Source organism: Cupressus sempervirens, chromosome 5 (assembly GCF_028749045.1).
Source record: "Cupressus sempervirens isolate cs-2001-9-10 chromosome 5, ASM2874904v1, whole genome shotgun sequence".
Classification (NCBI taxonomy): Eukaryota; Viridiplantae; Streptophyta; class Pinopsida; order Cupressales; family Cupressaceae; genus Cupressus; species Cupressus sempervirens.
In genome coordinates, this window is record NC_143122.1 from 25,943,171 (window position 1) to 25,957,384 (window position 14,214).

Consider the following 14,214-nt stretch of genomic DNA (forward strand, 5'->3'; position numbering starts at 1 on the left):
CATCAAACTAAGAAAACAAGAGGTATGTAGGATTGATATTTAAAGGTTATATCATGCATTAGTTCCAAAAAGAGATAGTACTAAAAAGACTACATTATCATGAATAAAGATGCAAGATGTTGTTAAAACTTCAAGAAATATCTTTAAGTTTTTCATGTTGTTGCTGTGTATGAAAAGTTTCCTAAATGTGCCAAGTGCAATTTTAAAAGATGTTGAGCTAGTAGTCTAGCTAGTTGATGTTGAGCTCATAGTAGTTGCTGAGTAATGGAAATATCAATAGATTCTAAGTGAACTCAAAATTGGTTATTATCGAGCTTACAACTATGTAAGCACTTAGCATTAAATGCAAGGTTTTCAAAGGGTATATGGTAAATTTGAGCTCATTTTTCATCATTTCAAAATCAAAAAAGAGTGATAAGAGTGAGAGGCAATCCATAAATTCTTTAAAAGTGATTGTAAAAGATTTGTGCAATGATTAATCACCATTTTGTTTGATCTCACAAGGTATTTATCAAGAGCTAAGCTATGTAGTTTAAATTTTCATAAACCCTAGTTTGACACAATGGAATCAAGTTCAAAAAATGTTGAAGGGAAGGAAGTTTTAAATGTTTATCTAGTTAGTAATGAAGTTAATCAACTTGTGTTTAAATCCATTCCTAACATCGCTTATAAACAATACCCTTCTGGTGCATAGTCAATGATCTAAGATGTGAGGAAATGTTACAATTGCAAGATAGGAAGCATAGGTGACATGGAAATTAGAGGTGCATACAATAGGTTGTGTAAAAATGATGTTTTGAAGGAAGAATACAAAATTGTTGAGAAAAAGAGTTTAACACAAGCCGTAGATTTTCCTAATGTATTTAAAATAGAATGGATACATATTATGCTGAGCCAAATTCATGATGGTTCCTTGTGGCTGAAAGGAGGACCAATCAAAATAACTAAGAGAGTAATTTAGAGGGTTACTGGCTACCTAACCCTAGATCAGCCCAAGACACTCAAGAGTGATTCTAAGGAAATGATTGAGAAGAATACTGGAGCATTTTGGAACAAAAGAGCTATGACTATAGATACACTTACATATCCTCTTATCAATTTTTCTATGAGGGTAATCTCACATAATTTCTATCAATCTAGCAAACTAAATAGTGTACCTTGCATAGCTATGGATGTTGGTTATAAAATTGTTAAGAAAGATCAAACATATGATCCAATAGAACTTCAATTACAAAAACTAATGGAGAACCTTGGAGCAATAAGGAAAACCAAGAGTACACAATGCATGTTTGGTTCTATACTAGTTTTAATATTCTTTTATATATAGAACACATTTCTCTCATTTGGAACAATAGGATGGAAGACTAACATATAAGTTGTAGTATAGATAGGTGAATATATTGAGCAGCTAGGAGAAAACTTTGAATCTTTAATGACTAGTTACTTTGAAGACTTCAAGAAGTCAATGAAGTAGAGACTCAAAATACTAGTTTCCTTAGTTGAGAAACATTATAATGATGTATGTTTTCTTGTTGATGCTAACTACAAATTTGTGCAAGCTTCCACACCAAGGGTAAGATGGTTGAGACCCTTAGGTTATGAGGTAAATGTAGATGAAGCCTTAGTGGCCATAATAGCTCTACTTGTAGAAGAAGTACATAAGTCTGCAAAAGGTTTTGGAAATTATGAGATGGTGAAATAAAAGATTGCCATGGAATTGAAGACTACCTCTAAAATGAAGAAGAAGGACAAGTTGGTAAAGAATTTAAAAGAAAAATTTGGAGAAGGTACCAAGGAGGAAGAGGAAGAAGAAGAAAATGATGAAGAGGAAGGACAACCATAAGCTCAAGAACCTCTAGCTTTAACTGAAGACATAGGAGAAGACAAAGAAGAGGAAGATATTGAAGGTACCAAGGGAGAAGAAGCCAAGGAAGAACCTACTCCTATTGAGTCAAAGAAGAGGAAGACCAAGGCACAACCCATGGAAAGGGAAAATAAAATTGTAAAACCAAGTCAACCAAAGCCTAGTACACCTATTACAAGGGCCACTACACATGAAACTACCCAAAAGGCCAAGGGAAATACCAAAAAAATAGAGCAAGGAGGATAGGAGCAAAAAAGACAGAGAAGGAAGTATGTGTCTTAACTAGACTTTGATGAATAAAAGATAGAATCAGATGACAACAACCAATTCAAGATGGTGAGCTACAATCCTCTATCAGATCTTGAGAATCTATGTGAAAATGTCAAGAACAATGCTGATTTATTAGGTTTTAGTCATGTTGATTTTGATAAATTGGGTAAAGACTAGAAAAACCAAGTGGAAGAGGCATTAAATTTCATGATGTCAAAGTTCAAGACCACACTACTAGAATTTTCCAACTTAGTACCAAAAATTCTATATGACATAGTTTAGAAAAAATGACATTATTGTCTAAATTTGGAAAGAAAAATTAGGGAGACAACATTAGCCCAAGTAATGCTAGAGTTTACAAAGACATAAATTGATAAGGCAGTAAAGAAATATGCAGTTAGGTACACACCTAAATAATAAAGCCTTCAACATTCTCCAACATAATATTGAAGATGTTGTTAATAAGTCAACACAAATATGGGAACTCATCTATGGGTTGACCACTATCAAGAAAGGAGAAACTTATCCTTCAAAGGGTAATGATGATGAAAAAGATAACATAGTTGGAGGAGAGACAGAAGTGAAATAAGATGATAAGGCAATAGTTGAGCAACAACAAGAAGAATAGAGTGTGCATGACACATAATTTTTGAATGTTAGTCCTCCCCATGACACAACCAAGACAACTCAAACTATAACTATCAAGGATTTTTTTGATATGTTAGCTCAAAACATCAATCCTCTTACTACAAAAGATTTAAAGAAGATCTTAGATCAATCTACATTGCAAGCCAAATTATGTGGCAATCCTTGTTTTGGTTAGTGTAGAAGAACTAGAAAAGGCAATAACTAATGTCACAAGGTAAAAACTGAATCCACAAGAACCACATTCCATCATCCCTTTAGTTACTCATACACAACCTTGATCCAAATGACAATAGATACATCTACTAAGGTTGATACAATTAAGAAGACAAGAAAAGAAGAAAAGGACACCACTACAGGACAATAACAAGAAATAGGACAAATAGATTCATTTGTACCTACAACACAAGAACAAGGTGCAATCCAAGTCATAGTGATAGACCATGACAAGCATGAAGAGATAGAACCAAATGTAAAGGAAAACTTGGCCATCCAAGCACTGGTAGCTTTATTAACATCTAGCACTCCTTCTACACAAACTCTTTAGAAGCTGAGCATAGGTGCTACTCCATTGCATATCAGTGCCAAGCCCAAGTTCGTCAAAGGTAGAAAAGGTAATCCATTATGGAGATAAAATTCTTGATGAAGAAATTGTTATTCCAAAGTATGATTATGATACTATGACACTAGAGAAAATAAGCATACTAAAACAGGCCTTAGAAAGGAAAAAGCATCAAGAAATGCTTAGGAGAGAACATAGGTAGAAGAAAGCACTTCAAAATATTAAGGAAATCTTTCTAGATGCATTTAGTCTACCAACTCCTGAAGAGACCAAGCCACTAATAAAAAAACTAATAGATATAGTAGAGCAAGTCAGTAATGAAGACCTTGATACAAATGCAAAACTATAAGACTGGTTTGAAAAGAAGTTTCAAAATAGAGTAAATGAGAAAATATATAGTGAGATAGCACTACAAAAAGTTGCATTGGCAACCAAGATTAAGGATGTGAAGAAGGTACTTGAGAATATATTCTCACTATACACAAAACTATGCAATCCTACATTCTTCACTCAAGAGACCAGAAGTCACATTCCAAGCCTAGAAAGAAAAATATCAACATGAGGTGCAAGACTACCATCAAATCTAGCTCAAGTGAGAAGCATTTTAGGACATTTCTTTAGACACAGAGTTAGTTAGTTGTCTTAATAGCATATGAGGCTAATGTTAGAACCAAACTAACAAGCATACAAGCTACCCTCACCCCACACATGTAAATATTACACAAGGAGCTAGGCTATTGAAACTCTATTGAAGAAAAACCCCAATCTTTCTACTTTAGATGGTCTAGTACACCTTACTATCAAGCTTGCAATCCAAATAAAGTCATTGGATGTTGCATGTGATAATTGGGATACAACCTTGAAGATAATGATGTCCATAAATCTTTTTTGAACAAATACACAATCAGTGTATAGCCCATTTGACATAAGTCAAAAAGGGGGATAAATATAATATGGGGAGTATGAAAAAAAGTGAGAGAAATAAGAAAGGGGGAGCATAACACCAGGGAGAATACAATAGGGTAGAGATATATCATTGGGGAGATATATATTTTTGGGGGAGAAAGTAACAAAAAAGGGAGAGATATCTGGTAAGGGAGAGCATATAAGATGAAAGAGTATTAGTAACACAACACATTGAAGTCCAAGTGTATCAATAGAGAAATATTTACTCAGAAAGGAGCACAAATTTTGGATACAAAATAGACATACTAATTCAGGGGGAGTTATCAAATTTTGAAGTATCTAAGTTATTGATTTTTTTTGAAATTTTGTATATAACCTGAGTCATGGATATGTTATGCTTGAGAGATTAAGGATAATATTGTATATTTAAGTGTTTTTGACACTCATGTCAAAGGGGGAGATTGTTGACATCAAATTAGTTTTGACAAGTGAGTTTCAACACACTTAAGCCATTTACTTAGTTCATATTGAGCTAGTAATATATGCCAAGCACAATATGTAAATATTGGTCCATGTTGAGTTGCAATGAGTGCCAAGTCACTCATGTGCGAAGTCACTCAAATTATGAGTAGATAGACCATGCTAAGTGATTCAAGAGCCAAGTAAATAGTGGATGCCAAGTAATGTAGGTGCTGAGTCATAGTATATAGAATAGTGCATGCCAAGCGTCAGAGACTTTAGATGCAATGTAACATAGTTTTGACATATTTTTTTGTAATGGCACAAACAACTATGTAAACCATTTTAAAGTCGACTTAAGATTATATTTTGATATTTTGAAGATAAGAATGAATCTCTATTTGGATTCCTTATTCAATTACATGTAGCCAATCAAAAAATGGGAAGGATTAAGTGGCAAAATGGATGAATCTCAGTCGTAGATTTATACCTAACCCTAAGTTACCTAAGTGTTCTTAAGGAGGATGAAGCCCTAAAATCTTTAGTGAGTATGTAAGGAATTGAAGGAACAAACAAGATAGTTTGCATGCAAAGCACTTAGGGTGACTTAGAAGTTATGAAGAAAGAGTGAATTGTAGAATCAGTTATAGACGAATAGATGATAAAGAAAAGGATACAACATTGAGACATCTGATCATGAAGAATCAAGAAGATAGTTTAAAGAGGTGATCTATTAATAGGCAAGCAAGTGCCAATCATAGGATCTATGCTGAGACATTTGAATAGGTGATTCTAGTTATATCTCTTAACATAGTAGTCCTAACAGGTTGTATGAAATCCTTTAATAAGGTGCTTAAACAAGGCTATATGAAATCCTTAGTTGTATGTTGATGTCCTCTAACAAGGTGAGACCTAACAGTCTTTGTAAGCCTTTAACAGGGCAGAACTTTCATGGGGTAGATCATGTTTCATGGTCAAAACATTGTAACCTTCATTGGATAAACTTTATTACTGCAATACTGAAGATTTATGAGTGTCAGCCCCACCATATTTTTACCTTCTCACTTGGAGGGTTTTTGGGTAATCATATTTGGTGTTATGTGTGTGAATGATTACATGGTTATATGATTTAGATGTATATGCTTTACATGTTAATTTAGTTTATTCATTGAATGGATGAGATAGATATATGGTGAAATTTTTATGGGTCCAAGTTTAAACTACTAATTCATCCACCTTGAAGTTTACCTTTCCTATTGTAATTCTAACAACTCAACACTACTTATTGTTAAGGACCTTGTAGTCATCTTGCACCTAGGAAATATAGTATGAACATGAGTTTTTCTATAATGCCCCACCTAAAGATCCTTAGAACAAGGATAAATAAAAGCCAATGCAATTTTTTATAAAAGGTATTAAGCATGGATTCAAACAACATCAACATGCACCTGATCCAAAGATCACAATGGAAGACTTAACCAAATAACTCAATCAACCAGTGATCTCCAAGTGTGACTACTTACAAACACTCAATAACCAATTATGTGAGTTAATGATACGATGTCCATTTCCAATTTAAATGAACATACAAGGAATTCTAACTAGGCATCCTAAAAACTGTCTAAGCCTGAAATCTTGAAAATTGTCTGTCTGAAATCTTGAAACCTACTACAATCTAGAATCTTTATCTTAACTCAAAGAGGTTTGGAACCTATCTCAAATTAATTGTCACATATATTGAGATATATATTAAGTATAAGAAAGTTAAAATATGTTAACTTATACTTAAGCATGGATTCAAACAACATCAACATGTAATTGATCACAAATAACACAATGAAAGACTTAACCAAACAACCCAAACAACCAAAGATCTCCAAGCATCACTACTTAGAAACACTTAATAACCAATTAATTGAGTTAACCATATGGTGTCCATTTGTAATTTAAATAAAAATACAAGGAATCCTGACTAGATATCTTTAAAATGACTAAACCCAAAAGCCTAAAAATTTTCCAAGTCTAAATTCTTGAAACCTATTAGGGTCTAGAATCTTTATCATAACTCGGAGAGGTATGGAACCTATCTCAAATGAATTTTTGCATATATTAAAATATATCTTTAGTAATATAAAGTTAAAATATGTCAACTTATGAGTCATCACTTATACTTAAATGATATATTCTATACCTCGTAGCAAATCTATTTTCAACTAGGAAGGTGTGGAACCTAATAGGGTGTCCAAAATCAACTTCCTAACTTTCCCTAGCCAAGCCAAAATGGCCACTATTTTTCACACGAGAAAAATCTTCCCTACAGTCTTGTGCGAGACTTTTCTTTTGCATGTGAGACCTTGCATGTAGGGCCCATTTGCCGTTGCACCAAAAGCCATGAATGTTAGTGAACATGGAACACCACATAATTAACCACTTGTGGGCAGGGGAGCGCATCGCATGACCCAACAATCTCCCCCTCGATGCGCATACCAGGTGCTTACGTGGGTTGGGAAGGCACCGGGGAGATTTGAACCCATGACCAAGCCAAAACTAGGCTCTGATACCAATTGTAGGGCCCATTTTCCGTTGCACCAAAAGCCATGACTGTTAGTGAACATGGAACACCACATAATTAACCACCTGTGGGTAGGGGAGCGCGTCGCATCACCCAACATTGCGTAGTACATGTGAGGCTTTATAATGTTGTGCATGAGACTTTACATTAATGTACACAAGGATTTTCATTGCTACATGTGAGAGAGTGAATGTGCTCATGAGGAAGTAAACAACCCACAAGAGAATGTACCCTTAGGTGAGGGAGAATGTATGCCCATGTGAGACAATATATTCTCACATGAAAAAATTCCCTTCCTATGTAAGAAATTCCAACAACACAACAAGAAGGCAAGAAGGAAATGTGTAAAAACATGAAACCTTCACACCAAGGTATACCGGATCTACATAAAGCAAGGAATACTTAGTTGAGAGCATAAAGTAGATCAAATAACTCAACCTCTAATCCATAGCATCAAATTAATCATGCAAAAAAAACATCACAGTGAACATACATGTGCAATAGTATATAATAATATAGCCAAAGTGATAAATGCATTAAATCACATAATAAATCATTTATTAAATTGCATTAAACTATCCTATCTAAATCATTCACCACATCATAAAATATCTCAAAGAAAGAATGAAGTAAATAGTTGTAGCATCAAATCATAGTATCCAGGATCCAATAAGTCCATCATATAATCACAAAAAGAGTATATGTCTAAATACAAAATAACTAGATAACATTATAAAGCATCATCATGCAAATATGATCAAACTGAACACATAATATTTATCATCTATGATACTAGAAATCAAAATACAACATTTGACTACCATGTTATCTCAATTATCATCAAGCATGAGTATCAAAATATCTCTTGAATCAAAATATAATAAGGTACATAAAGAAAACATGAGAGACTCTACAATTTCTTCCTCTTGAGATTAAGCTTTGTGACCATATTTTCCGACAACAAATTTTTTAGTTCTTCCACCATCAATGATCACATCACAATACTTGTCTTCAAATTTGTATCTTGCATAGAACAAAATCCTCATTTGATTAGATTCATTCTTACCACTTGATAATATTCTTCTATTAACTAGGACTTTTCCTCTTTCAACATCTTTAGAATTGGATGATTTTGAATCTTCATTAATATGCACTATTATGGCCTAGCCTTCAATTCTTGTCCAATTCCTTCTTTTGCACTAGAAACATTGAAATGCTTAATGCCCTTCTCCTCTGTAGTGAAAACATTTTCCACTAAAACCTCCTAGTCTAGATCCTTTCCCTCTCCCTCTTCAATGAAAACATTATTATGATCATGGAAAAAATTAGAGTTGTTCACCCTCTAGTTCTAACTGTTACTTTTGGCCTCATCCTAGTTCTTCTAATTATCATTTTTTCCTCCATAAGACCCTCAACTAGATCTTCTATCGCAACCCTACCACTACTTTTGTTACCAAACTTTTTGTTAAGATTTTCCTCAACTCTTATGGAAAAATGGTACACATCCTCGATACTACCATATTTTCTAACACCAAATTTTTTAGTTCTTCCACCATCAATGATCACATCACAATACTTGTCTTCAAATTTGTATCTTGTGTAGAAAAAACTCCTCCTTTGATTAGGTTCATTCTCACCACTTGATAATATTCTTCTATTAACAAGGATTTTTCCTCTTTCAACATCTTTAGAATGGGATGATTTTGAATCTTCATCAATGTGCACTATTGTGTCTTGGCCTTCAGTTCTTGTTTGATTCCTTCCTTTGCACTAGAAACACTAAAATTCTAAATGTCCTTCTCCTCTGTAGTGAAAACATTTTCCATGGAAACCTCCTAGTATAGATCCTTTCCCTCTCCCTCTTTGATGAAAATATTATTATGATCATGGAAACAATTGGAGTAGTTCACCCTCTAGTTTCGAATGTTACTTTTGGCCTCATCCTAGTTCTTCTAATCATCATTTTTTCCTCCATAAGACCCTCCACCAAATCTTCTATCGCAACCCTACCACTACTTTTGTTATCAAACTTTTTGTTAAGATTTTCCTCAACTCTTAGGGAAAAATGGTACACATCCTCAATACTAGTCATTCAAACTAGACTCCACTTATCTAGAAAGCTTTGCCTCAACCCATTAAGATAACAAATAACTTTCTCCTTATCAACTTCTACATGGCTAGTTTTTATGAGAACTTTGTAGAACTCTTTAGTATACTCTTGAATAGATCTTCTTGCTTGCCTCAACCCTTGCATTTTATTCAATATATTTAGCTCATAATCCAAGGGAATGAATTTTCACTTCAATTTAGCTATCATTTGATCCCATCAAGTGATTTTTTCCTTCCCTCTACTATTTTACTCCAATTGGATCTCTTGCCACTAAATCTTTGTATGTCTCTTTAGATTCACCTTTACAAATTTGAACCTATCATGATCCTCAATATCTTCATACTAAAACTATTCCTCTAATTCATTGATCTAATTGATCAACTCCTCTAGGTTAAGATTTCCCAAAAATGTGGGAACCTTAAACTTAGGTATTTTTCCACCTCTTCTTCAACATTTTCTTCTTCTTTGCTTTTTTTCTTCTGGGTTCAAAACCACCTCTACTTCACCATTTTCTTCTTCTTCACCTTCATCTTCACTTTCATCTCTTACAACAAGATTTATTCTTCTACACATTTGTTATTCCAATGTTTTCATCTGTCTCTAGAGGGCTCTAAAACCCTCAGGTGTAACAAATATGCCTCTTCCACTCCACTCTCTTTGTGGAGGATTTTTTGCGCTTCTATTGAAACCCTACTGCAAACTACCTTAAAATTAGTGATCTATCCATATGCTTAGCCCAAACTATGGTCCTTGTGTAAACTACCTCCCAATTTGTGATCTATTTACACACTCAAAAAATCCTTCTCTAATACCACTTGATGAAGGGTGCTTCCCTTAATATCACAATAGATAACATAAATAGAGAAAAAAAAAATTAAGAAAACAAAATATGGGCTTCTTATTATCCACAAATGCATAATTACAAAATTATAATACACAAACCCACATGGGAACCTTCCTTACAAAAATTTGCAAGACAGAGCTGCAACTATCACCTAGAACTGCCCTAGACAACCTACGAGCCTTCCTTATATACACTTTTACCACCCAAGTAGGTTCTAGATACTAAGCCCTAACCCTTAAGGCTAAACAACCTCATATTATATCATTTCATTACACATTATTACCTAGGGTCCATGAAAGACAATTTACAAATTATATTTTCTGATGGGTCCACTTATGGAGACTATAACTAGTAAACCATTGACTTGATGGGCTATTATAACCCCATTTTAGAATCCTTAGCCAACAATCTATAATGGTTGAACAAACAAGCATCCATCTAATGATGTTTTGCTTCATTTATGAGCCATTTAGGTCTTCAAAATTGACTATAAAATTTGGAGGATAAAATTCAAACCAAAAATCTGCACTAACTACGTCAATACATGTTGGTAAATAGATTGTCCTTTTGATTTAACTCTTAAATGCCCAAACTAATGAACAACATCTAGTTACAACAGTTGGAAATTTATTTTTGAAATGACTAACTTCCCTCTAAATTCCTAGGTACAATTCCCTATTGCATTATTATTTGCAATGAATTATGTTTGTTCCTAAATCTAAAACAAGGTGTTTTCTTAACTTGAGAACAAGAGAGGTAAACCAATCTAGGTCTAAACAAGAACTAACTTAGGCAAGAGTTGGTATTTTAAGACTAGTTAAGTCCATTAGTTCACACATCTTATGAACCCATAAGGCTTAATGATTGAATAATGCATGCTAACTAAAACTAAACTAATATCAATAGGAAACTAACCATAGATATTGAAAGACTAACTTGAAAGAAAACACAAAAGGGATTTCTCTTGAACCTATGATAATAATACCATTACCTTCAGTTTGTTTCTTTGAAATAGGGGAATGGAACTCTGTTCATTCCTTGATTAAATTATGACAAAAGAGAAAACACAAAACTAAAATAAAACTAAATGGAATAGAAAATAATTGACACAAAATACTATTCAATTGTCTTTGCAACATGAAGTATTTCACACCAAAAATTAGCTAACCTTTTATTAGTCTTTCAATCTAGTATATATAGGATTCTGAGATAAATATTACAAAAGGAGCTTAAATTGGTTCATCTCCTTAAAATGGAAAATGGAAAGAAGCTAACTTGTCCATTACAATCATTACATCAAAATATGAAAGGGGTGGAATATGAATCACTTCTCATTCTTTCCCTTTTTTGACTTTTCCTTATAGGCCTTAGCAGTGACAATGATCATAATTAATTCTCCATGCCTATGAACATGTACATTAGTGTATCTTAAGAGCCACTTAGAATGCTCTTTGGCTAAATCTTTGACAACATTTAACTGATCATGTATCTCCTCCATGGCCATATGTACACAACTGCCAAGTTTTTGGAGCTTGAAACTCAATTTCAATAATTAGAAGATATTCCTATTAAACCATCTAAGTGATTGGAGAAGTTCTTTTTCATGAAGGATACTACAATGATTCCATTTCCTTATCCTCTAGTTTGGAAATCCATGTGTATACCTCTTAAGAGTTCATAGTCTCTGCCTTGATCATTTTTCACTTTGGCTTCTTTTTCTTTAAGTCCTTCCTCTACCACTAGGATCATCTTAGACTTTAATTTCATGCTTTGAAGCCACTCAAATAAATGCTCATCTCCCTTAGGTAGGATCTTTACTTCTAGAACCTCCTGAGCCTTCATATGGATAATCATCTTCAGTAAAGAGACACAATCTCCACTATTAACTTTCTCTATTGCCAAGGTAGCTCTATTTGCTGAAATGTTGTCCTCTATTTCAAGCCTCATTATCAAATTGCTGATCTATTTTATAATGGTGAGTCCCTCTAACTTGATTTTCTTGCTCCACTCTCTACCAATTTTCTTGAAATGTTTATCTTCTTGGAGCTAAGAGATGAGTTCTTGGATATCGGTAGTAGTAGGATCACTAGTGATTAACATTCTAGAGATGCTTGCTAATGGGGTCACCAACTACCTAATGAAGCTATTAAGTTCATGGATTTCTGCCTTCATCCAAACTTTTGATAATTTAAGGCTTTCAAGCTACCCCTCTATTACCTCATTTTTTGACTTCTATAAGCCAACCTTGGTGTCATATCTAACCTCCTTGAGGTCCATGAAATGTAGGGAAAAATCATCTGTAGACATATCTTTGATTCTTCCTTCTTTAGTGGGATTTGCAATTTCCATCATTAGATGCCATGTTTTAGGATCTTGTCCAAGAATGGATAAGGTCTTCTACTTTTTGACTTTGCTTAGTGCTGATCTAGAGTGGGTAGCCAGAGATAAAGTCTCTTTGTTAGGAGCTCCTTCATCTCTACTCTTTCTTATTTTGTCCAAGGTATCTTCCATCCATGAATCTATGCTAATCACCTTGGAAGTAGTCCCAAGAGCATCTATACTCAACATCTTTCTCTTGACTGGGGTGAGGATTTTCATGGCTGAAGAGAAAGGGTTCATTGGGGCTTGTGAAATGAGCTTTGAAGAATTTAGGCCCTTCTCTACCTTTGAAGTCTTTTTTATTACCTCATCAGATTTAGTTGACTCAATCTCACTACTCCAACATCTCTGAGATCTACTACTTGCACTCAAGGACTACTCAAAAGGAGTATTGCAACACTTATAGATGGGATTGGACTACTATGGGGCAAGGGGGAAAGAGTGACTACACCATCTTTTAATTCCTTTGCCTTCTTCTTCTCATCCTTTGATGGAGTTCCAATCACCAAAAGGAAGCCATCCTGACAAGTCTTAGCTAAGGAAATGCTTTTGTTGGGAGGTTGATCACCTCCATTTGATGGTTGTGCTGGCCCTTGGGTAATTTCCAAGGTTATGATGTGCCATCCTGGGAGGAGGAAGCTGCTACAACTATTGGGGAAGCTTAAGCGGTTGTGCTTTTGCTCTGACTCCTTTTAATTGTGGTCCATTTGACCCATTTTTTGGTCCTTTTGTAGATTCAAGCCATCATAATATCTAGCTCTTCCATAGAATCCTCATAAGGTTCTAAGCTTATTGCAGTGCCTCTTAGCTTGGTCAGGTAGGTATTCCTATACATGTTCTAGCCATCACTTTCTACTCCTTCTACATCAATATTGACTTTGTACATTTTCACCTAATCAACTATCAGTCTGGTGAAGGCATGATAATAGCTCTTGATCTCATTTTTGCAATTAACCTAGTAATCCTCAATGGTGGTAATATACTTTATTACACTTCCAATTTGTAAAACATCCCTTGCATACCCCTTTGATTCAAACATGGGCCTCAAGACTTCATACATGTCCAATTTATACTTCATTTCAAACACCCTCAACATGTTCTTAGCATTAGAATGGGTGTCACAACTGAAAGCCCCACCCTTCATGGGGAATTCATTCCATTTCTTCTTCAATCTCCCACTCAACACATTCACTTAGATGGCCTGTTGCACGATCTTGATTAGCACAATCATGTAACTGGGATATCTTGGTAGCTTCAAGGGAAAACCATTGAAAGCTACAAGATGCAAATAGGAAAAGGCAAATGAGAATTGGATGAAATAACTCCCAAAATAGATGAATGCTACCATGGCTTTAGGGATGAATCTCCTTTCTATACAACCTTTTAGCTCCTTGCAAATCCACATGGTGAATGCATCATTAACTTTTGCATACTCTGCATAGCCATTTTCTAGCTATAACCATGGATAAAACTCATAAGATTTCACATCATCGAGAAAATTTTCCACCCTTTGGAGACTTGGACATAGTTGTAATGAGGCCAAAATATAGATAAGGAATGAGGAAATATAGAATGTATTGTAAAATTTTGTAGCATGGAGAGC